Below are 19,235 nucleotides of genomic sequence, written 5' to 3' on the forward strand. Positions count from 1 at the left end.
AGGCATTAAAGGTTTACCAAAAAGATCTGCTACTGGTTTTAATGAAGGTTGGAACTCACTAAGCTTAATAATCAGTGAAGCAGAGGATCATTTTATAAATGTAGATTCCACATGTAGATTGGTTTAAGATCTACTTAGTTAAGTCTACCTGATGCACAACATAAACCCAACATCTAAAATACTGCATATACTGAAATGAGCCAAAACAGAAATGTAAAAGATGAGAAGAAATAGCAGAATTAAACATTAAATCAAGAAAACTAAACAACTGTGATAATGTAAATCAATGAGCTAAGTATAAAGGCATCAACATGTGCATTAATCTACCATAACCAAAGTTGCACCCGTGAAATGGGTGGATGAAATATTCACTTACAGAAGTTAACAGCTGTCTAACTGAGCTAAACACTACTGTGAGTAATATTCTGTGACCAGTTCTTTGCAAACAAGAGGAAACTGTTTATATTTTGTGCTTTTATTAAATTATTCATAGGCGTCAGAAACCTCTACCAGCTTTCTCCATGTGACACCTCAGCCAATCAGACTCGATTTTCCTGCCAATAATCCGTATCTTTTTTCACCTGTAGTGTAAGTTGTTGTTGTGATCATTTACAGTCTTGCATTTTTCCAGATGATTAAAGTGAAAATCTTCAGTTGCTTCTCTGTACAGCATCATCAAGTTAATAGGGAGTGAAGATGAATATAACTAAGAAACAGATACAAGGACCAAATTTAGGAATCACACTTTTATCTCATGGTTCCAGCTTTAAAGTTAATGACAACAGTGTGCCATTTAAGCTTGTATTTTGATTCAGCTTGAAGGAGACCTGGGCAATATTAAGGGGAGGACCTGACATTCTTTTGGGAATTTCTCCCTTAGGATTCTAAAAGATCACACTTGAGAGTGGGTAATCAGGGTCAGTTGTGGATCAGTTACCTGTGCTTTTTCTTCTGTGTCAGAAGGTTGTGCGTTCAATTCCACTCAAGTACGAAAATCTAGACAGGTGCTCCAGTGCACTTCTGAAAGAGTGCTACACTGTCAGAGGCCCGGTCTTTCAGAAGTGATATTAAACTGATGCCTTGCCTGCCACATCAGTTGATATACAAGGTCTGATGGCAGTAATTCAGTGAAGAGAAAGGGAGATGCCCCATGTGTCTTGGCCAATGGTTTTAGAGATTTTCATGCACATCCAATGATGTCAAATGTCTTAGCAAAATCTAGAGAAGTGAGGTAAAGAGATATATTCTGTTCACTCCATTCTTCTTGTAGATGGCATATGGAGAAGACTATAGTCATAGCAGATCTTTTAGTGTACAAAGCTCACTGTCATCTAATTACACTTAGTCTGCAAATGGATGGAATCATCGAAGTATGTTGGGGTCATTTTGGAGACATGGGTAAAGCAAGGTCAGGAAGGGATGTTGCAGGTAGCAGGGTTTAGATCTTTCATTAAGATCAGAGAAGGTGGTAACAGAGGGGGAGGTGTGGCTTTATTAGTCAAGGGCTGTATAAGCTGAAAGAACTTTTGATGAGGATTCATCTACTGAGGTGGTATGAGCTGAGGTTAGAAACAGGAGAGGAGAGGTCACACTGCTGGGAGTTTTTTTTATAAGCCTCTGCAAAGTTCCAGGGATGTGGAGGAGAGGACTGGCAAAACAATTATGGGTGAAAGGAACAGGGTGGTCATTATGGGGGACTTTAACTTCCCTAATATTGACTGACATTCCCTAACATAGAAATTATTTAATTCATAAATTTGTATAAATTAATTAAATAAGTAGAGATGGCTGGACAGGTGATATGCTGTAGGCAAAAGTGAGGACTGCAGATGCTGAAAACCAGAGTTGAGATGAGAATGGTGCTGGAAAAGCACAGCAGGTCAGGCAGCATCCAAGGAGCAGGAAAATTGACGTTTCAGGCAAAAGCCCTTCATCAAGAATGGAGATATGCTGTAGCTGTATGATGTGGGAGCTGGTTGATCCCACTGTGAACGACAGTGACCACATCTGCAGCAAGTATTGGTTGCTGGAAGAACTCCAGATCAAAATTGATGATCTGGAATCTGAGTTTCAACCACTGTGGCACATCCGGGAGGGGGAGAGTTACCTGGATGCTTTGTTTCAGGAGACAGTCACACCCGGTAGATTAAGTAATTCAAATTCAGATAGTGATCAGGGACAACAGGGTGTGACTGTAAGTGAGGCAGGTAGGGGGATGCTGAGTTCAGGAGTGGAGGAACCTCAGCCCTTGACCTTGCCGTACAGATATGAGATTCTTGCTCCCTATATGGATGAGGAAAAGGGCTGTGGACAGGATGAGCCAGCTGACCACGGCACCATGGTGCAGAAGGCCATTCAAGAGGGGGAAGCAAAAAGACAAGTAGTCGTTATAGGGGATTCTATAATTAGAGAGACAGATAGTATCCTTTGCGAGCCGGATCGGGAGTCCTGCATGGTGTCAGGGTGCAGGACATCTCCGACCGGCTTGAAAAGATATTCGAGTGGGAGGGAGACGACCCAGTTATTGTGGTCCACGTTGGCACAAACAACATAGGCAAGGCTAGGAAGGAGGACCTGTTTGGGGAGCATCAAGCACTAGGAAGAAAATTGAAGAACAGGTACTTGAGGGTCATAATCTCTGGATTACTGCCCGAGTCACATGCTAATTTGCATAGGGATAAGAAAATTAGGGAAATAAACACATAGCTAAGAGATTGGTGTGGGAAAGAGGGTTTCCATTTCAGGGAACGTTGGCATCAGTTTTGGAATCGGGGAGATCTGTACCGATGGGACGGTCTCCACTTGAACTGATCTGGAACCAGTGTTCTGGTGAAAAGGATAAATAGGGTGGTCACTAGGACTTTAAACTTGTGAGTCAGGGGGAAGGGAAAGGGAAAGCAACAGGGAGTATGGAGTCAAGTAGAAAGATAAGCAGCAGGTTAGCATGTGTGCAGGGTTTAAGTTCAAGGCAGATTAGGAATGAAGCAAAAAGGGAGGATAACTTAGGATGTACTTCTAGAGGTGATGGAAATCATGAGGATAAGAAAATTAACATTAAGGTGCTTTACCTGAATGCTCACAGTATTTGTAACAAAGTAGATGAATAAACAGCACAAATCATCTTGAATAATTATGATGCAGTAGGGATCACAGAGACGTGGTTGCAGGGGGTTCAGGACTGGCAGTTAAACATCCAAGGATTTATAACTTATCAAAAAGACAGGAGGCAGAAGGGGCGGGGTTGCCTTGTTAGTTAAGAATGAAATTAAATCTATGGCACTGAATGACATAGGGTAGAGGTGATGTGGAGTTTGTGTGGGTGGAGTTGAGGAATCACAGAAACAAAAAAAACATAGTGAGAGTTATATACAGACCTCCCAGCAGTGTTCAGGACCAGGGGCGCAAGATGTACCAGGAAATAGATAAGGCATGTCAGAAAGGCAAGATCACGGTGATCATGGGGGACTTCAATATGCAAATGAACTGGGTAAATAATATTGCCGGTGAATCCAAAGAAAGGGAATTCATGGAATGCTTACAAGATGGCTTTTGGAACAGCTTCTGATGGAGCCCACAAGAGAGCAGGTAATTCTGGACTTAGTGCTTTGTAATGAGCCAGACTTTATAAAAGATCTTAAAGTCAGGGAACACCTTCGGAGGCAGTGATCATGATATGGTAGAGTTCAGTCTGCAGTTTGAAAGAGAAAAGGCAAAATTGGATGTAATGGTGTTACAGTTAAATAAAGGTAATTACAGGGGCATGAGAGATGAAAATCAACTGGAAGCAGGGCCTAGTGGGGAAGACAGTAGAGCAACAATGGCAGGAGTTTCTGGGTGTAATTGAGGACACAGTATAGAGGTTCATCCCAAAGAAAAGAAAGATTTTCCAGGGAGCTTTAGACAGCCATGGTTGACAAAGGAAGTCAGGAAATGTTTCATAGAAAAAGAGAGAGCCCATAAAGTGGCCAAGAGCACTGGGAAATCAGAAGATTGGGAAGACTACAAAAGCAAACAGAGGATAATAAAGCGAGAAATAAGGAAGAAGAGGATCAAATATGAAGATAAGCAAGCCAGTAATATTAGAAATGATAGTAAAAGCTTCTTTGAATACATAAGAAACAAATGAGAGGCAAAATTGGGCCGCTCCAAATTGATGTAGGAAGGCTAGTGATGGGAGACAAGGAAATAGCTGAAGAACTTAATAAATATTTTATGTCAGTCTTCACAATGGAAAACATGAGTGATATCCCAACAACTAAGGAGCATCAGGGGGCTGAGTTGAGTATGGTAGCCATTACAAAAGAAGAAATGCTAGAAAAGCTAAAAGGTCTAAAAATTGATAAACCTCCTGGCTCTGATGGGCTACATGCTGGAGTTTTGATGGGGATGGCTGAAGAAATAGTGAAGGTGTTGGTTGTAATCTTTCAAAAATCACTGGAGTCAGGGAAAGTCCCAGATGATTGGAAAATCTCTGTTGTAACCCCCTTGTTCAAGAAAAGATCAAGTCAAAAGATAGAAAACTATAGGCTGATTAGCCTAACCTTGGTTGCAGGTAAAATTCAAGAATCCATTGTTGATGAGAATTCTAAATTCTTGGAAGTGCAGAGTCGGCTTAGAACAAATCAGCATGGATTTAGTAAGGGGAGGTCATGCCTGACAAATCTGTTAGAATTCTTTGAAGAGATAGTAAGTAGATTAGACCAGGGAAACCCAGTGGATGTTATGTACCTAAACTTCCAAAAGGCCTTTGATAAGGTTACTCACAGGAGGCTGCTGAGTAAGGTGAGGGCCCATGGTGTTCACAGTGAGCTACTGGTATGGATTGAGGATTGGCTGTGTGACAGAAAGCAGAGAATTGGGACAAAAGATTCTTTATCAGAATGGCAGCTAGTGACAAGTAGGGTCCCACAGGGTTCAGTGTTGGGGCTGCAGCTGTTCACTTTATATATCAATGATCTGGATGAAGGGACTGGGGACACTGGCAAAGTTCGCCGATGATACGAAGTTAGGCAGACAGGCAGATAGTTCTGAGGAGGTGGGGAGGCTGCAGAAAGATTTAGACAGTTTGGGAAAGTGGTCCAAGAAATGGCTGATGAAATTCAATGTGAGCAAATGCGAGATCTTGCTCTTTGGAAAAAAGAATACAGGGATGGACTATTTTCTAAACAGTGATAAAATTCCTCAAGTCAAAGTACATAGGGATCTGGGAGTGCTAATCCAGGATTCTCTAAAGGTGGACTTGCAGGTTGAGTCCCTGGTTAAGAAAGCAAATGTAATGTTGTCATTTATCTCAAGAGGGTTGGAATGTAAAAGCAGCGATGTGCTACTGAGATTTTATAAAGTTCTGTTTAGACCCTATTTAGAATCCTGTATCCAGTTTTGGGCCCCACACCTCAGGAAGGACATACTGGCACACTAGTATGTCCAGCACAGATTCACATGGATGATCCCTGGATTGGCAGGCCTAACATACAATGAACGGCTGAGGATCCTGGGATTGTATTCATTAGAGTTTAGAAAGTTGAAGGGGAGATCTAATAGAAACTTACAAAATAATGCATGGCTTAGAAAGGATAGATGGTGGGAATTTGTTTCCGTCAGGTGGGGATACTGGGACCCATGGGCACAGCCTTAGAATTGGAGGGGATCTATTTAAAACAGAAATGAGGAGACATTTCTTCAGCCAGAGAGTGGTGGGCCTGTAGAATTCATTGCCATGGAGCGCAGTGGAGGCTGGGACGTTAAATGTCTTCAAGACTGATAAATTCTTAATCTTGAAAGGAATTAAGGGATATAGGGAGAGTGCAGGTAAGTAGCATTGAAATGCCCATCAGCCATGATTGAATGGTGGAGTGGACTCTATAGGCCGAGTGGCCTTACTTTCACTCCTATGTCTTATGGTCTTATGGACTGGAAATGCTATAACCCTGGTGCATTAGATGGGTCAATTTTTGTCCAAATTATGCAGGAGAGTTTCCTGACACAGTATGTCAAAGGGTCAACAAGAAAGGTCACACCAGATCTGGTACTTGGTAATGAACCAGGCCAGATGTTTAATTCGGTGATAGGTGAGCACTTCGGACAGAGTGACCATAATTCAGTTACATTTAGTTTAGCATTGGAAAGGGATTGGTACGTTCCACAGGGCAAGAGTTATTGATGGGGGAAGGGCAATTATAATATGATGAGACAAGAGTTAGGATGCATAGAATGAGGTAGCAAAATGCAGGGGATGAGGACAACTGAAATGTGGAGCTGGTTTAAGGGATAGATATTGCTTGTCCTTGATAGGTATGTCCCTGTCAGGCAAGGAGGAATTGAAAGGTAAGGGAACCGTGGTTTGCTAAAGAAATTGTATCACTTGTTAAGTGGAAGAAGGAGGCTTATGTGATGTTGAGTCGAGATGGTTTAGATGAGGCCACGGAGAATTACAGATTAGCTGTGAAGGATCTCTGTGGAGATCAGAAAGGTGCTAAATGAATATTTCTCATCTGTTTTCACTCAGGAAAAGTAGACTATTGTAGAGGGGAAGGCTGAGATATGGGCTATTAGACAAGAAAGGATTGAGGTTCGTGAGGAGGAGGTGTTATCAATTCTAAAAGGTGTGAAAGTAGATAAGTCCCCTGGGCCGGATGGGATTCATCCAAGGATTCTCTGGGAGGCTGGGGAGGAGATGGTGGAGCTTTTAGCCTTGATCTTTGAGTTGTCATTTTCTACAGGTTTAGTACCAGAATACTGGAGGATTGCATATGTTGTGCCCTTGTTTAAGAAGGTCAGTAGAGATGGCCCAGATAAATATAGACCAGTGAGTCTTACGTCTGTTGTAGGAAAGGTTTTGGAAAGGATTACAAGAGATAGGATTTATAATCATCTAGCAAGCAACAATTTGATTGGAGATAGTCAAATGTGAGGTGATTTACTTTGGGAAGGATAACAGGAAGGCAGAATACTGGGTCAATGGAAGGAGTTTTAGTAGTGTGGATGTACAGAGGGATCTTGGTTCCATGTACATCAATCCCTGAAAGTTGCCACCCAGGTTGATAGATGCTGTTAAGAATACAGTGTGTTAGGTTTTATTAGTAGAAGGATTTGGAGTTCCGGAGCTGTGATGTCATGCTGCAACTGTACAAACACTAGTGTGCTCTCACTTGGAATATTGTGTTTAATTCTGGTCGCCCCATTACAGGAAGGATGTGGAAACACTGGAAAAGGTGCAGATGAGATTTACCAGGATGTTGCCTGGTCTGGAGAGAAGGTCTTATGAGGAAATGCTGAGGGACTTGGGTCTGTTCTCATTGGAGAGAAGAAGGCTAAGAGGGGATTTAACACAGACATGCAAGATGATCAGGGGATTAGATAGAGTGGACAGTAAGAATCATTTTCTTAGGGTGATGATGTCGGCTTGTATGAGGGGCCATTGCTGCAAATTGAGGGGTGATAGATTTAAGACAGATGTCAGAGGAAGATTCTTTACTCAGAGAGCGATAAGGGTTTGGAACGCACTGCCTGCCTATGTAGTTAACTCAACCACATTAGGAGCTCAAAGTTCGGGAGAAGATTTGTAGCTCGGGTGCTCGTTGTTGTGGTTCTGTTCGCCGAGCTGGGAATTTGTGTTGCAGATGTTTCATCCCCTGTCTAGGTGACATCCTCAGTGCTTGGGAGCCTCCTGTGAAGCGCTTCTGTGATCTTTCCTCCGGCATTTATAGTGGTTTGAATCTGCCGCTTCCGGTTGTCAGTTCCAGCTGTCTGCTGCAGTGGTCGGTATATTGGGTCCAGGTCAATGTGCTTATTGATTGAATCTATGGATGAGTGCCATGCCTCTAGGAATTCCCAGGCTGTTCTCTGTTTGGCTTGTCCTATAATAGTAGTGTTGTCCCAGTTAAATTCATGTTGCTTGTCATCTGCATGTGCAGCTACTAAGGATAGCTGGTCGTGTCGATTCGTGGCTAGTTGGTGTTCATGGATACGGATCGTTAGCTGTCTTCCTGTTTGTCCTATGTAGTATTTTGTACAGTCCTTGCATGGGATTTTGTACACTACATTGGTTTTGCTCATGCTGGGTATCGGGTCCTTCGTTCTGGTGAGTTGTTGTCTGAGAGTGGCTGTTGGTTTGTGTGCTGTTATGAGTCCTAGTGGTCGCAGTAGTCTGGCTGTCAGTTCAGAAATGCTCTTGATGTATGGTAGTGTGGCTAGTCCTTTGGGTTGTGGCATGTCCTCGTTCCATTGTCATTCCCTTAGGCATCTGTTGATGAAATTGCGGGGGTATCTGTTTTTGGCGAATACATTGTAGAGGTGTTCTTCTTCCTCTTTTTGCAGTTCAGCTGTGCTGGAGTGTGTTGTGGCCCTTTTGAATAGTGTCTTGATGCAACTTCTTTTGTGTGTGTTGGGGTGATTTCGTAGTTCAGGACTTGGTCTGTGTGTGTGGCTTTCCTGTATACCTTTGTGGTGAATTCTCCGTTCGGTGTTCTCTGTACCATCACGTCTAGGAATGGGAGTTGGTTGTCCATTTTTTACTCTCTGGTGAATCGGATTCCTGTGAGTGTGGCGTTGATGATCCGGTGTGTGTTCTCTATTTCTGTGTTTTTAATGATTACAAAGGTGTCATCCACATATCTGACCCAGCGTTTGGGTTGAATTAGACAGGGGACGAAACGTCTGCAACACAAATTCCCAGCTCGGCGAACAGAACCACAACAGAACACAAGGGCTTTTAAACAGTCCTTGGATAAGTATATGGATGATGATGGGATAGTTGCGGGGGATGGACTTAGAGTAGTTCACAGGTCAGTGCAACTCGAGAGTCAAAGGGCCTGTTGTGCTCTGTATTGTTCTATGTTCTATGATCCTAACAAGGGCCTTTCTCATGATGACAAAGGGTCGAATGCCACAGTGGTTGCAACCTCCTTTATTTTTGCGCAGCATCATGGAATGGAGTCCACTCTCCAACACAGAAGGACAATTGTGGTGACACACAGGTCTTTCAGTAGTTAAGCAATTCAGATGATAGTCCACACTTGCTGGGTGCCTTTCTGTTCTTCATCTTGAATTGGAATGGTTGAGGATTTTTCATCTAACTCATCCAGAAAACAAAGCTGCCAGAGAGCATCAAAAGTGGACTGGGTAATAAATAGCTCTCCTCCCAACCAATTTAAAATAATCAGTTAAGTTTGTAATGTGACTTATTTATGCTTGATCGGAGCGGCATGCAATCATGCTCAGACACATGCTCTCACTGAACACAAGGAATCTGTTCAAGCTTTGCTCAGCCAGGAATCCTGGGGAACCTATTTTTCCTGTTGGTTCTCCATGAAGCAATGCCTCAACCAATCAAAACTGACTTGTCAGCCAATCATCATCTTTTTCTCAAGGCATCTGAATTATTGTAGGCATTTGAAATTTGCACATTCTTGTGTTTGTGCTCACGAATGCAAAATGAAAAACTTTGATTCTTTCATATTTTCTTTCCAGCAATATTCAAATAGTCCTACTGTCTAATTCAATGATTACTTGCCATGTGAACCCAGATTCAGAAAGATATTGTCCATTAATTAAAATGTAGATAACAATAAAATTCAAAGATTTATGCAAGGTTAAGAAAAAATCAAAGTACTGAATGCTTTTTACCTCAGTCTAAAACTCACGGGTGTCAGAAACGTATCAACCATTTGCCGAACATCAGGCAAGTTTTCAATGCATCACTGACCTGTCAAGCAACAAGTTGAAGTGAATCTTGCTGGTAATCATTTTCCAAGAATCTGATTATCTGAGACATGGATAGTAACAATCATTGATAACTCAGAAATGATACTGGTTCAAGTCCATTGCACAGCAATCCCTCCTCCCATCTTCTTCCCACACTGCAATATTCAAGACGTTTGTTGCATACTAAGTTACCTATTTCAAAATAAAATATGTTTACAGCTTTATATTATGTGTTAATGCTGATACATAAAATTAAATATTGTTTACACAGGTAAATCAATAGTAATTGTTTCAAATGTTATTCCTTGTCTGTGTGGAGTGTTCAGTTCTCTGATTAGATTACTTACAGTGTGGAAACAGGCCCTTTGGCCCAACAAGTCCACACCGACACTCCGAAGAGCAGCCCACCAGACCCATTCCCCTACACCTAACACTCTGGGCTATTTAGTGTGACCAATTCACCTAATCTGCACAAGTTTGGACTGTGGGAGGAAACCGGGGCACCTGGAGGAAACCCACGCAGACACAGGGAGAATGTGCAAATGCCACACAGACAGTCACCTGAGGTTGGAATTGAATCTGGGGCTCTGGCGCCGTGAGACAGCAGTGCTAACCACTGGGCCACCGTGCCGCAAGTTGCTGTAAATGGTATTTTACTGAATAAAATGATTTTAATTTGGATTGAGCTACTGAAAGGAAACAGGTGACAATGGAAATAGAATTGATATTCAGCCCAACATCAACATTGAACGTTTCTCGACAACCTGGCATGGCGATCGTTTGGCCTAAACTGAGTTGGAAAGATTGTTTTGCTGAACTTCTTATTTCCTTATTTTTCAAATTCATTTCTATGGTCTGTACTACTGGACATTTTTTTTTTCTAATTTGTTTTTCATAAGAATTTGTACTTAAGAATCTGTACTTAGATATTTTATACCTAACATGATGCTGTAAGTGGTGAATTGTAAACCTTTCATTGTACTCATTTCAATACATGTGACAATGAGGCTAATTCAAATTCTAATTCTAACATAACCTGAACTGTACCTGAGGGATTTCTATGATGTGATGAATCTAGTATTAGCTAGAATGGCTGTAGAATTATTGACCTTGATTCAAAGAAAAGCATTTAAACCAGTTACGATCAAGCATATGCCCACAGCCAGCACACCTGCTTCTTGTCCTTCAGGGGATTTCATCTGTCAGCTCTGTGCTCCAAGTGTCTTCCTCAACCTTACTGAAGTTTCTTCATCTCACCATGTTACTTGCTTTCACAACCAGACAGCAATTTCCATTTTAGTTTGAAGGGTAGAAATTGGTTGAGGCCAATAAAAATTGATCATGGGAATGATTGCTTCCTCTTTAACAGAGGGACCTCATTTTAAAATGACCAGTGGGCTGCAGACACATACAGTACACATTAAGGCACCAATCTGGGAAGTAAAGGTGAACAGCAAACTATGCGACACAGGCAGCATTGCTCAGGAAGGATCTGTGATAGGGACAGACGATCACAAACTGGGATGGTTGATGCTTCCAGTGTCCCACAGAAATGCTAAGGACTGATACAAACACTAGTTCCTCCTTGGTGCACATTAAGGTAAGTATATAAAAAAAATTAATCTTACTTTTACAGTATCAATCTTTAAGGATAAGCGGTAGGCTGCATGTAAATTAAGAGGTAAAGCAACTCGATCCCCTGACTTGTCCGGACTTGTCCGACCTGCCCAGCTCCTTTTCCACCTATCCACTCCACCCTCTCCTCCCTGACCTATCACCTTCATCTCCTTCCCCACTGACCTATTGTACTCTATGCTACTCTCTCCCCACCCCCACCCTCCTCTAGCTTATCTCTCCACGCTTCAGGCTCTCTGCCTTTATTCCTGATGAAGGGCTTTTGCCCGAAACGTCGATTTTGCCTGTCCTCGGATGCTGCCTGAATTGCTGTGCTCTTCCAGCACCACTGATCCAGAATGCATGTAAATTAAGCAGTCCTGAGTGGAGCCTTCTGTATTCAGAGCAAATTAATTTCTGAAATGGATCCTTGAGCTGGAGTAAAGCTGCTTACTAACACAACAACACGTCTGCATGTAACACCTTTAATGTAATGAAACATTCCGAGACATTTCATAGGTGCATTATAAGCTAAAATATAACACTGAGGCACATCAGGAGGTATGAGATTAGGTGCCCAAATATTTGGTCAAAGAGTTAAGCTATAAAGAGTGTCCTAGGAGGAAAGTGAGATGAAGAAACAGAGAGATGTAGAAAGAAAATTCCATAGCTTGGAGTTTATGTAATTGAAGGCATGGCCACGAATTAATTATTAATTATTCCTAATTATTCAGATTACAAATGAGCCTTACAGATGCTTTGAATAGATGTCAGGGATTGGTTTACCAGAACTAACAATGTATCAGAGATTTTTTTTCTGATTTTGTTTCACATTAAGAAGTTTCCCTTCAAGTTGGTACTTCCATTTTCTAATGACCAATTTCTTTCATTTTGAATAAACGGCCTGAGGAAGCACATAATGCACAGTAAGATGGATACCAAGTACAATATTCAGGTTTCCATACCAATGAGAACATTGTTTCATATACATGAAAGGCAGAGACTGAGTTTTTCACAGAAAACTCTCAATAACAATAATCTTTGACAGTGATTATATGTGACAACTGCTTATCCAGCTTGCTTTCTACACTTTTCACAAAGCCTTTGAGAAATAGAAGACTAAAGAACACAAGAGAGCCATTAGGTTATCTTTTTTTTAAGATTGAATGATTTCTTCTCAAGAGTCAGACAACCAGATTGTTAACTCATTTTATCACCTTCAAAGGCATTGTGGAAATGGCTTGAACAGGAATTTTCAAAAGGGCTAATATTCTATTTTTGGCATCTGACAGCAATAGCAAAGCACAATACTGCCTGTGTACCTATACACCTTATGAAATACTCTTTGCTCTTCAAGGTATCTGTCATCAGATTCATTCTGGATCATGACTTTATTTCCATCACAAAGCCTTCTCAACTCTATTAGGTAAGCTTCTGCCAATGGTGCTTTGGGAACTAAATATGCCATGGTGCTTTATATATCAAAAAGACACACATGAGGGAAAATGGCAGAGGGTAGCCTTTATAAATGAAGGATGACTTCAGTACAAAGATGAGGAAGCATATTAGCTCTGAAGACAAGAGAGAATTGAAATGGATGATGATAAGGGACAGAATAATGAGGGACAGGAAACAATAGTGAAAGTAGTTGAAATGCTTCCTAAGAATAGTTATTCACTCAAAATTAAGAGGCAAAAACAATACAACGTTTGTAGGGGACTTTAATCTTCATTTAGTTTGGATAAATCAAAACAGCAAAAGTAGTTGGGAGGCCAACTTCAAAGAGTGAAAATAAGGCAATTTCCTAGAGCAATGGGCCTGATCTTCTGTTCAGGATCAGAACATCTGTTTCTGATGGTGATCATACTGAAAAATGCATTCTTATAACCCCATACTTATGTCCAGTCTCCAACTATCCAGAGATGAGAGGATTTGATCATGTCATCTCCCCTGCCAGGTAAGAGTTAAGCTAGTTTATCATAAAGCTAGCCAAGGAAGAAGTTATTTTAGATCTTGTCAGGGCAAGTGGTGGAGGCTGGTACAAGTACATCATTTAAAAGACATTTGGATGGATATATGAATAGAAGGGTTTAGAGCGATAAGGACCAAATGCTGGCAAATGGGATGATTACTTTAGGATATCTGGTCAGCATGGACTAGTTGGACCGAAGGGTCTGTTTCCACTCTATACAGCTCTATGATTCTCTGACTATTATCTTGTAAAATGAGATAGGGTTACACAGTAATCTCATAATAAAGGATTCTCTGAGGAAGACTGATCATGTGATAGAATTGCACATTGGATTCAAAAGTGACATACATGAAGCTTGAATATTTAACTTAAATAAGATCAATTACATGATATGAAGAGCGAGTAAACAAAGATAGATTGGGAGAGTAGATTACAATGGTAAATAAAGAAAATTTAAAGAAATATTTCATGATAAATTAAAGATAGATTGCGGCAAGTATGTAGTTGCACATAAAAGAAGTGAAACTATTACGGTATTCTAACAGATGAAAGGCTTAACAGACAATCAATTTTTCAATGTATAATTTCAGATACATCACACTGTAAACTTTTGCTATAAATTCTGTGTGATAGGATTAAGCCCACCGCAACCACCTGATGAAGGAGCGATGCTCCGAAAGCTAGTGCTTCCAATTAAACCTGTTGGACTATAACCTGGTGTTGTGTAATTTTTAACATTGTACACCCCAGTCCAACACCGGCATCTCCAAATCATGGCAAGTGTGTAAGTTGTGAGCTTGAGTTGAAGTTGCTCTGGATCTGAGCCACCGCACGGTTTCCTGATCTGAGGGACATGGTGAGATCACAAGCCAAAGCTGACAAAGGACTGATTCATAATTAAAAGAAATCTAGTGTGGTTCAGCAAGATTCAACTAATGATGGTCTCCTGATACTGTAGAAGCCACTGGAATGGAGAAGAGTTTTGGTCAGGCTGCTCCCCCTCATTCTCACCTGGAGGATGTGAGGGACTGCAGTGAGGTGGGGGTGTACAGTGAGGTGAGGGACTGCAGTGACGTGGGGGTTTACAGTGAGGTGAGGGTTTACAGTGAGGGGAGGGACTGCAGTGAGTTGGGGGTTTACAGTGAGTTGAGGATTTACAGTGAGTTGGGGGTTTACAGTGAGTTGAGGATTTACAGTGAGGTGAGGGTATACAGTAAGATGAGGGTTTGCAGTGAGGTGGGGTGTACAGTGAGGTGAGGGTTTACAGTGAGGTGGGGGTTTACAGCGAGGTGAGGGACTGCAGTGAGGTGAGGGTTTACAGTGAGGTGAGGGACTGCAGTGAGGTGAGGATTTACAGTGAGGTGAGGGTTTACAGTGAGGGGAGGGACTGCAGTGAGCGGAGGCTTTAGAGTGAGGTGAGGTTTTACACTGAGGGGAGGATTTACAGTGAGGTGAGGGTTTACAGTGAGGTGAGGGTTTACAGTGAGGTGAGGGTTTACAGTGAGGTGAGGGTTTACAGTGAGGTGAGGGTTTACAGTGAGGTGAGGGTTTACAGTGAGGTGAGGGTTTACAGTGAGGTGAGGGTTTACAGTGAGGTGAGGGTTTACAGTGAGGTGAGGGTTTACAGTGAGGTGAGGGTTTACAGTGAGGTGAGGGTTTACAGTGAGGTGAGGGTTTACAGTGAGGTGAGGGTTTACAGTGAGGTGAGGGTTTACAGTGAGGTGAGGGTTTACAGTGAGGTGAGGGTTTACAGTGAGGTGAGGGTTTACAGTGAGGTGAGGGTTTACAGTGAGGTGAGGGTTTACAGTGAGGTGAGGGTTTACAGTGAGGTGAGGGTTTACAGTGAGGTGAGGGTTTACAGTGAGGTGAGGGTTTACAGTGAGGTGAGGGTTTACAGTGATGGGAGAGACTGCAGTGAGGTGAGGGTTTAGAGTGAGGTGAGGGTTTACACTGAGGGGAGGATTTATAGTGAGGTGAGGGTTTACAGTGAGGGGAGGGTTTACAGTGAGGAGAGGGACTGCAGTGAAGTGAGGGTTTACAGTGAGGTAAGGGTTTACAGTGAGTGGGGGTTTACAGTGAGGTGAGGGTTTACCGTGACGGGAGGGACTGCAGTGAAGTGGGGGTTTCCAGTAAGGTGAGGGACTGCAGTGAAGCGGAGGTTTCCAGTGAGGTGAGGGACTGCAGTGAAGTGGGGGTTTACAGTGAAGTGGGAGTTTACAGTGAGGTGAGGGTCTACAGTGAGTGGGGGTTTACAGTGAGGTGAGGGTTTACGGTGAGGGGAGGGTTTACAGTGAGGTGAGGGACCGCAGTGAGGTGAGTGACTTCAGTGAAGTGAGGGACAGCAGCAAAGTGAGGCGCTGCAGGCTATCACTTTTTCCAGATGCATTATCATTTACAAGATACACTGCAGTAACTAGTCAAGCCTCCATTGTCAGCATCTGCTAACCCGTGACATCTTTTATCTGAAAGGAAAGAGCACATGGGAATATATCCACTTGCATGTTCCAATCCAACCATCATTGTAAATACAGTGAGGTATTTCCTGCACATCCTGCAGTCCCTCACTTCCTGCAGTCCCTCACCTCACTGCTATCCCTCACATCCCACTATCCCTCACATTCTGCAATCCCTCACCTCACTGTAAACCCTCACCTCACTGCAGTCCCCCACCTCACTGCGGTCCCTCACCTCACTGCGGTCCCTCACACCCCCCTCCAACAACATTGCTGTCCATTTGTGGCTGTACCTACATCACAAATGGACTGCAATGATTCTGCAATGATTCAGGAAGATAAGTCTTCATCAGCTTCTCAAGAACCATTAGGAATAGAGAACAAGTGTTTGACTAGCCAACAATGTTCATATTTCATAAAAGAATAAATAAAACTCCATACTACCTGATGGCCTACAACCTGTTGCTCTAAACGTCATGGGTGCAGAGATGGTGGATATACTGTTCTATCATTCAAAGTTCCTTTGATTCTGGAACAAAACCAGTAGAAAACCAACAGAACTATTAATAAAGAATACTACACAAAATATCCAAAAATAAGTTACTAGTGAGCAGAAGAGCAATTATTTATAGGACATTAGTACAAGTACAAAGAATCAGAATAGGGTCTACAGCACTGGTCTTCCCAGAATCACAGAAGTAAGAATGCGCAGATTTGGACACTCAATCCATCACTTTAAATCTGTGCCATCTTGCTTTTAATTCTTTGATGAACAATAAAAGTTTTTTCCCTGTCCACTGTGTCATCTTATGATTTTGAAAACTTCTTCTTAATCTTCTCTCCAAGCAAAACAATCCCAACTTCTTCAATCTCATAATTAAAATTTTTCATCCCCAGAACCATTCTTGTTTACGTGCTGTGCATTCTCTCCAACGCGTTCATATTGTTCCTACATTGTAGTGGCAAGATCTGCACATGATGCTCAGAGCTGAGGTCCTACAAATATCTTATAGAAGTTCTGGTTGGTCTCTTTGTTCTTGTACTCTATGCCCTCCTTAATAAAGGAGAAAGTGAGGGCTGCAGATGCTGGAGATCAGAGCTGAAAATGTGTTGCTGGAAAAGCGCAGCAGGTCAGGCAGCATCCAAGGAGCAGGAGAATCAACGTTTCGGGCATGAGCTCAAAGAAGCCCTTCCTGAAGAAGGGCTCATGCCCGAAACGTTGATTCTCCTGCTCCTTGGATGCTGCCTGACCTGCTGCGCTTTTCCAGCAACACATTTTCACCTCCTTAATAAAGCTCAGGATACCATTTGCTTTATAAATTGCCCTATCCACCTATCCTGCCATCTGAAATAATTTAAGCACACATCACAGAATCACAATTGTGTTACAGCACAGAAGGAGGCTATTCGGCACATGCAGCCTACACCAACTCGTTGAATGAGTGGCAGTCCCAGTACTAATCTCCTGCAATTCCCCTCTATACATCTAGGTCCCTCTAATCCTGCATACGCTTTAGAATTGTACCCGTATTTTATATTGTCTGGCTGTGCTTTTCCTAACAAAATACATCACCTTGCACTTATCCATACTGAACTTCATCTTTTTGCCAACTCTGTCAACTTATCCATGTCCAATTGGAGTTTTACATTGTCCTCTGCAGCGTTTACCATAACTTCCTTTAAACTCCTTGGATGCATTTCACAAGACTGAGTGCCTTGTCAAATTTAAGTAGCAATCTATTCAAAACTTCTTTATCAATTTTGAACCTTTCCTGAGCTTCCTCTTCAGTCACCATGGCCTAGATATCACATACATCCGTAGTACAATTTACATCTTCAATAAAGACAGATGTTAGGTATTCATTTAACACATCAGCAATGCCTCCAGATATAAATCCCTTTTCTTGGCCCCTCATCCGTTCTACTTCTCCTTTCACCATCTTTTTACCATTTATGTTCCAATAGAAGACTTTGGGTTTTTCCTTTTATTGTTCACCAATCTTTTCTCACAACTCATTCTCTTTCTTTTTCCCTCTTTGTTTCCCTAAAATGCTTTTTCATCTCCCCTCTGAACCTTCTCCATTCCTTTCGATTCTCACTTATATTTTATTCTTTTTTGTCTTTATCTCAAGTTCTATTTCCTATTTCAGCCAGGGAGCTCTGAATCTATTTGCCCTCACTTTCCCATTAGAGTATGAGAGATATTAACTTCCAGACAATGAATACTCTGTATTACAACTTCGTGCTGTGGTTATAATTAGCCATGGAAAGTGTAACACAAGGTGCACATGCAGTCTTGTTCACAAATGATTATAGATCTACCATGTCCAATTAAGGCTTTCACACTTCAAATATCAAGGAACAAAACAATGTTAGAGAGAGTGCAAAAAGATTTATATCATTATTTATAAGGAAGATTAGGTTGGAAAATCTGGGGCTCTTAAGAGAATTGTAGGTTGAGAGATGATTTGACAGACATATTCAAAATCACAAGAGGTCTGGACGGAGTAGAAAGAAGGAAACTGTTTCCATCAGTAAAGGGGTTGAAAAATAAAGAACAAAAATTTAAGATGATTGGCAAAAGAAGTAATGTCAATATGAGGAAAACTCGCAGGAGATGAGAATATCCTGGAGCAGGGTTCATACTCACAGCCTTCCGACTTAGTTAAAGCAACAGTACAACCAACTGAACAACAACTGTTCCCGTACGTGCATCTCCAACCTAACAACAAATTTAGATTGTTACAGAATCAGCAATGCTATGTTTGAATCAAAGTATTAGCTAGCTAACCTTATGTTAGATAATTTGTAATAAACCAGAAAACCACCTCAATATTTTAATGCATGCTTTTACATGCATAAATGAGAAAAAGAAGTGAAATGTTGCATCTCTTAATATATCCCTGGCTGTCTTTATTGCCTCTCACTCGGCACTGATTATAAATTTGAAATGTCTTTCACAACATTTGTTGGTCTCTGGAAACCTGTTTCATTTCTCTTTGATTCCTTGAAAATTTTACTCATTGTGGCCTGCCTTCTGCAAGATTTCCTCCAAGGCTTTTTCTTTGCTGGACACGCAGAGACATATTGAAATTTCATTTGTCCCAGTTGGAAAGAAAAGCAATTAACTTACCTTGACATAATGCTTGACAGACATAGGGCAGTATCAGAGTCTTCAACACACAGCAATTCTGGCTGACCCCAACACTCTTCACTGTCTAGCTTTATCCTTGTCTTTTGACAGCAGGATTGGCTGGTCAGGCGCATTCTTTGTGAAGGTCAAGGCAAATATTGATTACCGGTACTATGTTTACTGTTGAATAGACAGTAAGATATATTTAGTCATTCATCAATTATAGCCATCATTGGCAAGGCTAGTAATTGTCACCCATCCCTAACTGCCTTTGAACTGATCGGTTTAATAGCCCATTTCAGAGGGCAGTTAAATGTCAATCACATTACTGTGGGCCTGGATTCACATGTAGGCCAGACCA

At 41.8% G+C, this 19,235-nt stretch overlaps 1 long non-coding RNA gene across 3 annotated transcripts; it reads right to left on the bottom strand.

The window, feature by feature from the left end:
- Window positions 1-410: 410 nt before the first annotated feature.
- Window positions 411-18,937, bottom strand: LOC122549541. 3 transcript variants are annotated; one of them, XR_006311563.1, is made up of 4 exons: window positions 18,875-18,937; window positions 16,186-16,270; window positions 9,625-9,703; window positions 411-706 (listed from the first exon to the last, which is right to left on the bottom strand). It is a non-coding gene; the product is annotated as an uncharacterized LOC122549541 (long non-coding RNA). The 3 variants fall into 3 exon arrangements; XR_006311564.1 differs by lacking the exon at window positions 9,625-9,703 and adding an exon at window positions 9,704-9,763; XR_006311565.1 differs by having other exon boundaries at window positions 9,625-9,763.
- Between the last annotated feature and the right edge of the window lie 298 nt (window positions 18,938-19,235).

The sequence above is a fragment of the Chiloscyllium plagiosum genome, chromosome 4 (assembly GCF_004010195.1).
Source record: "Chiloscyllium plagiosum isolate BGI_BamShark_2017 chromosome 4, ASM401019v2, whole genome shotgun sequence".
Lineage (NCBI taxonomy): Eukaryota > Metazoa > Chordata > Chondrichthyes > Orectolobiformes > Hemiscylliidae > Chiloscyllium > Chiloscyllium plagiosum.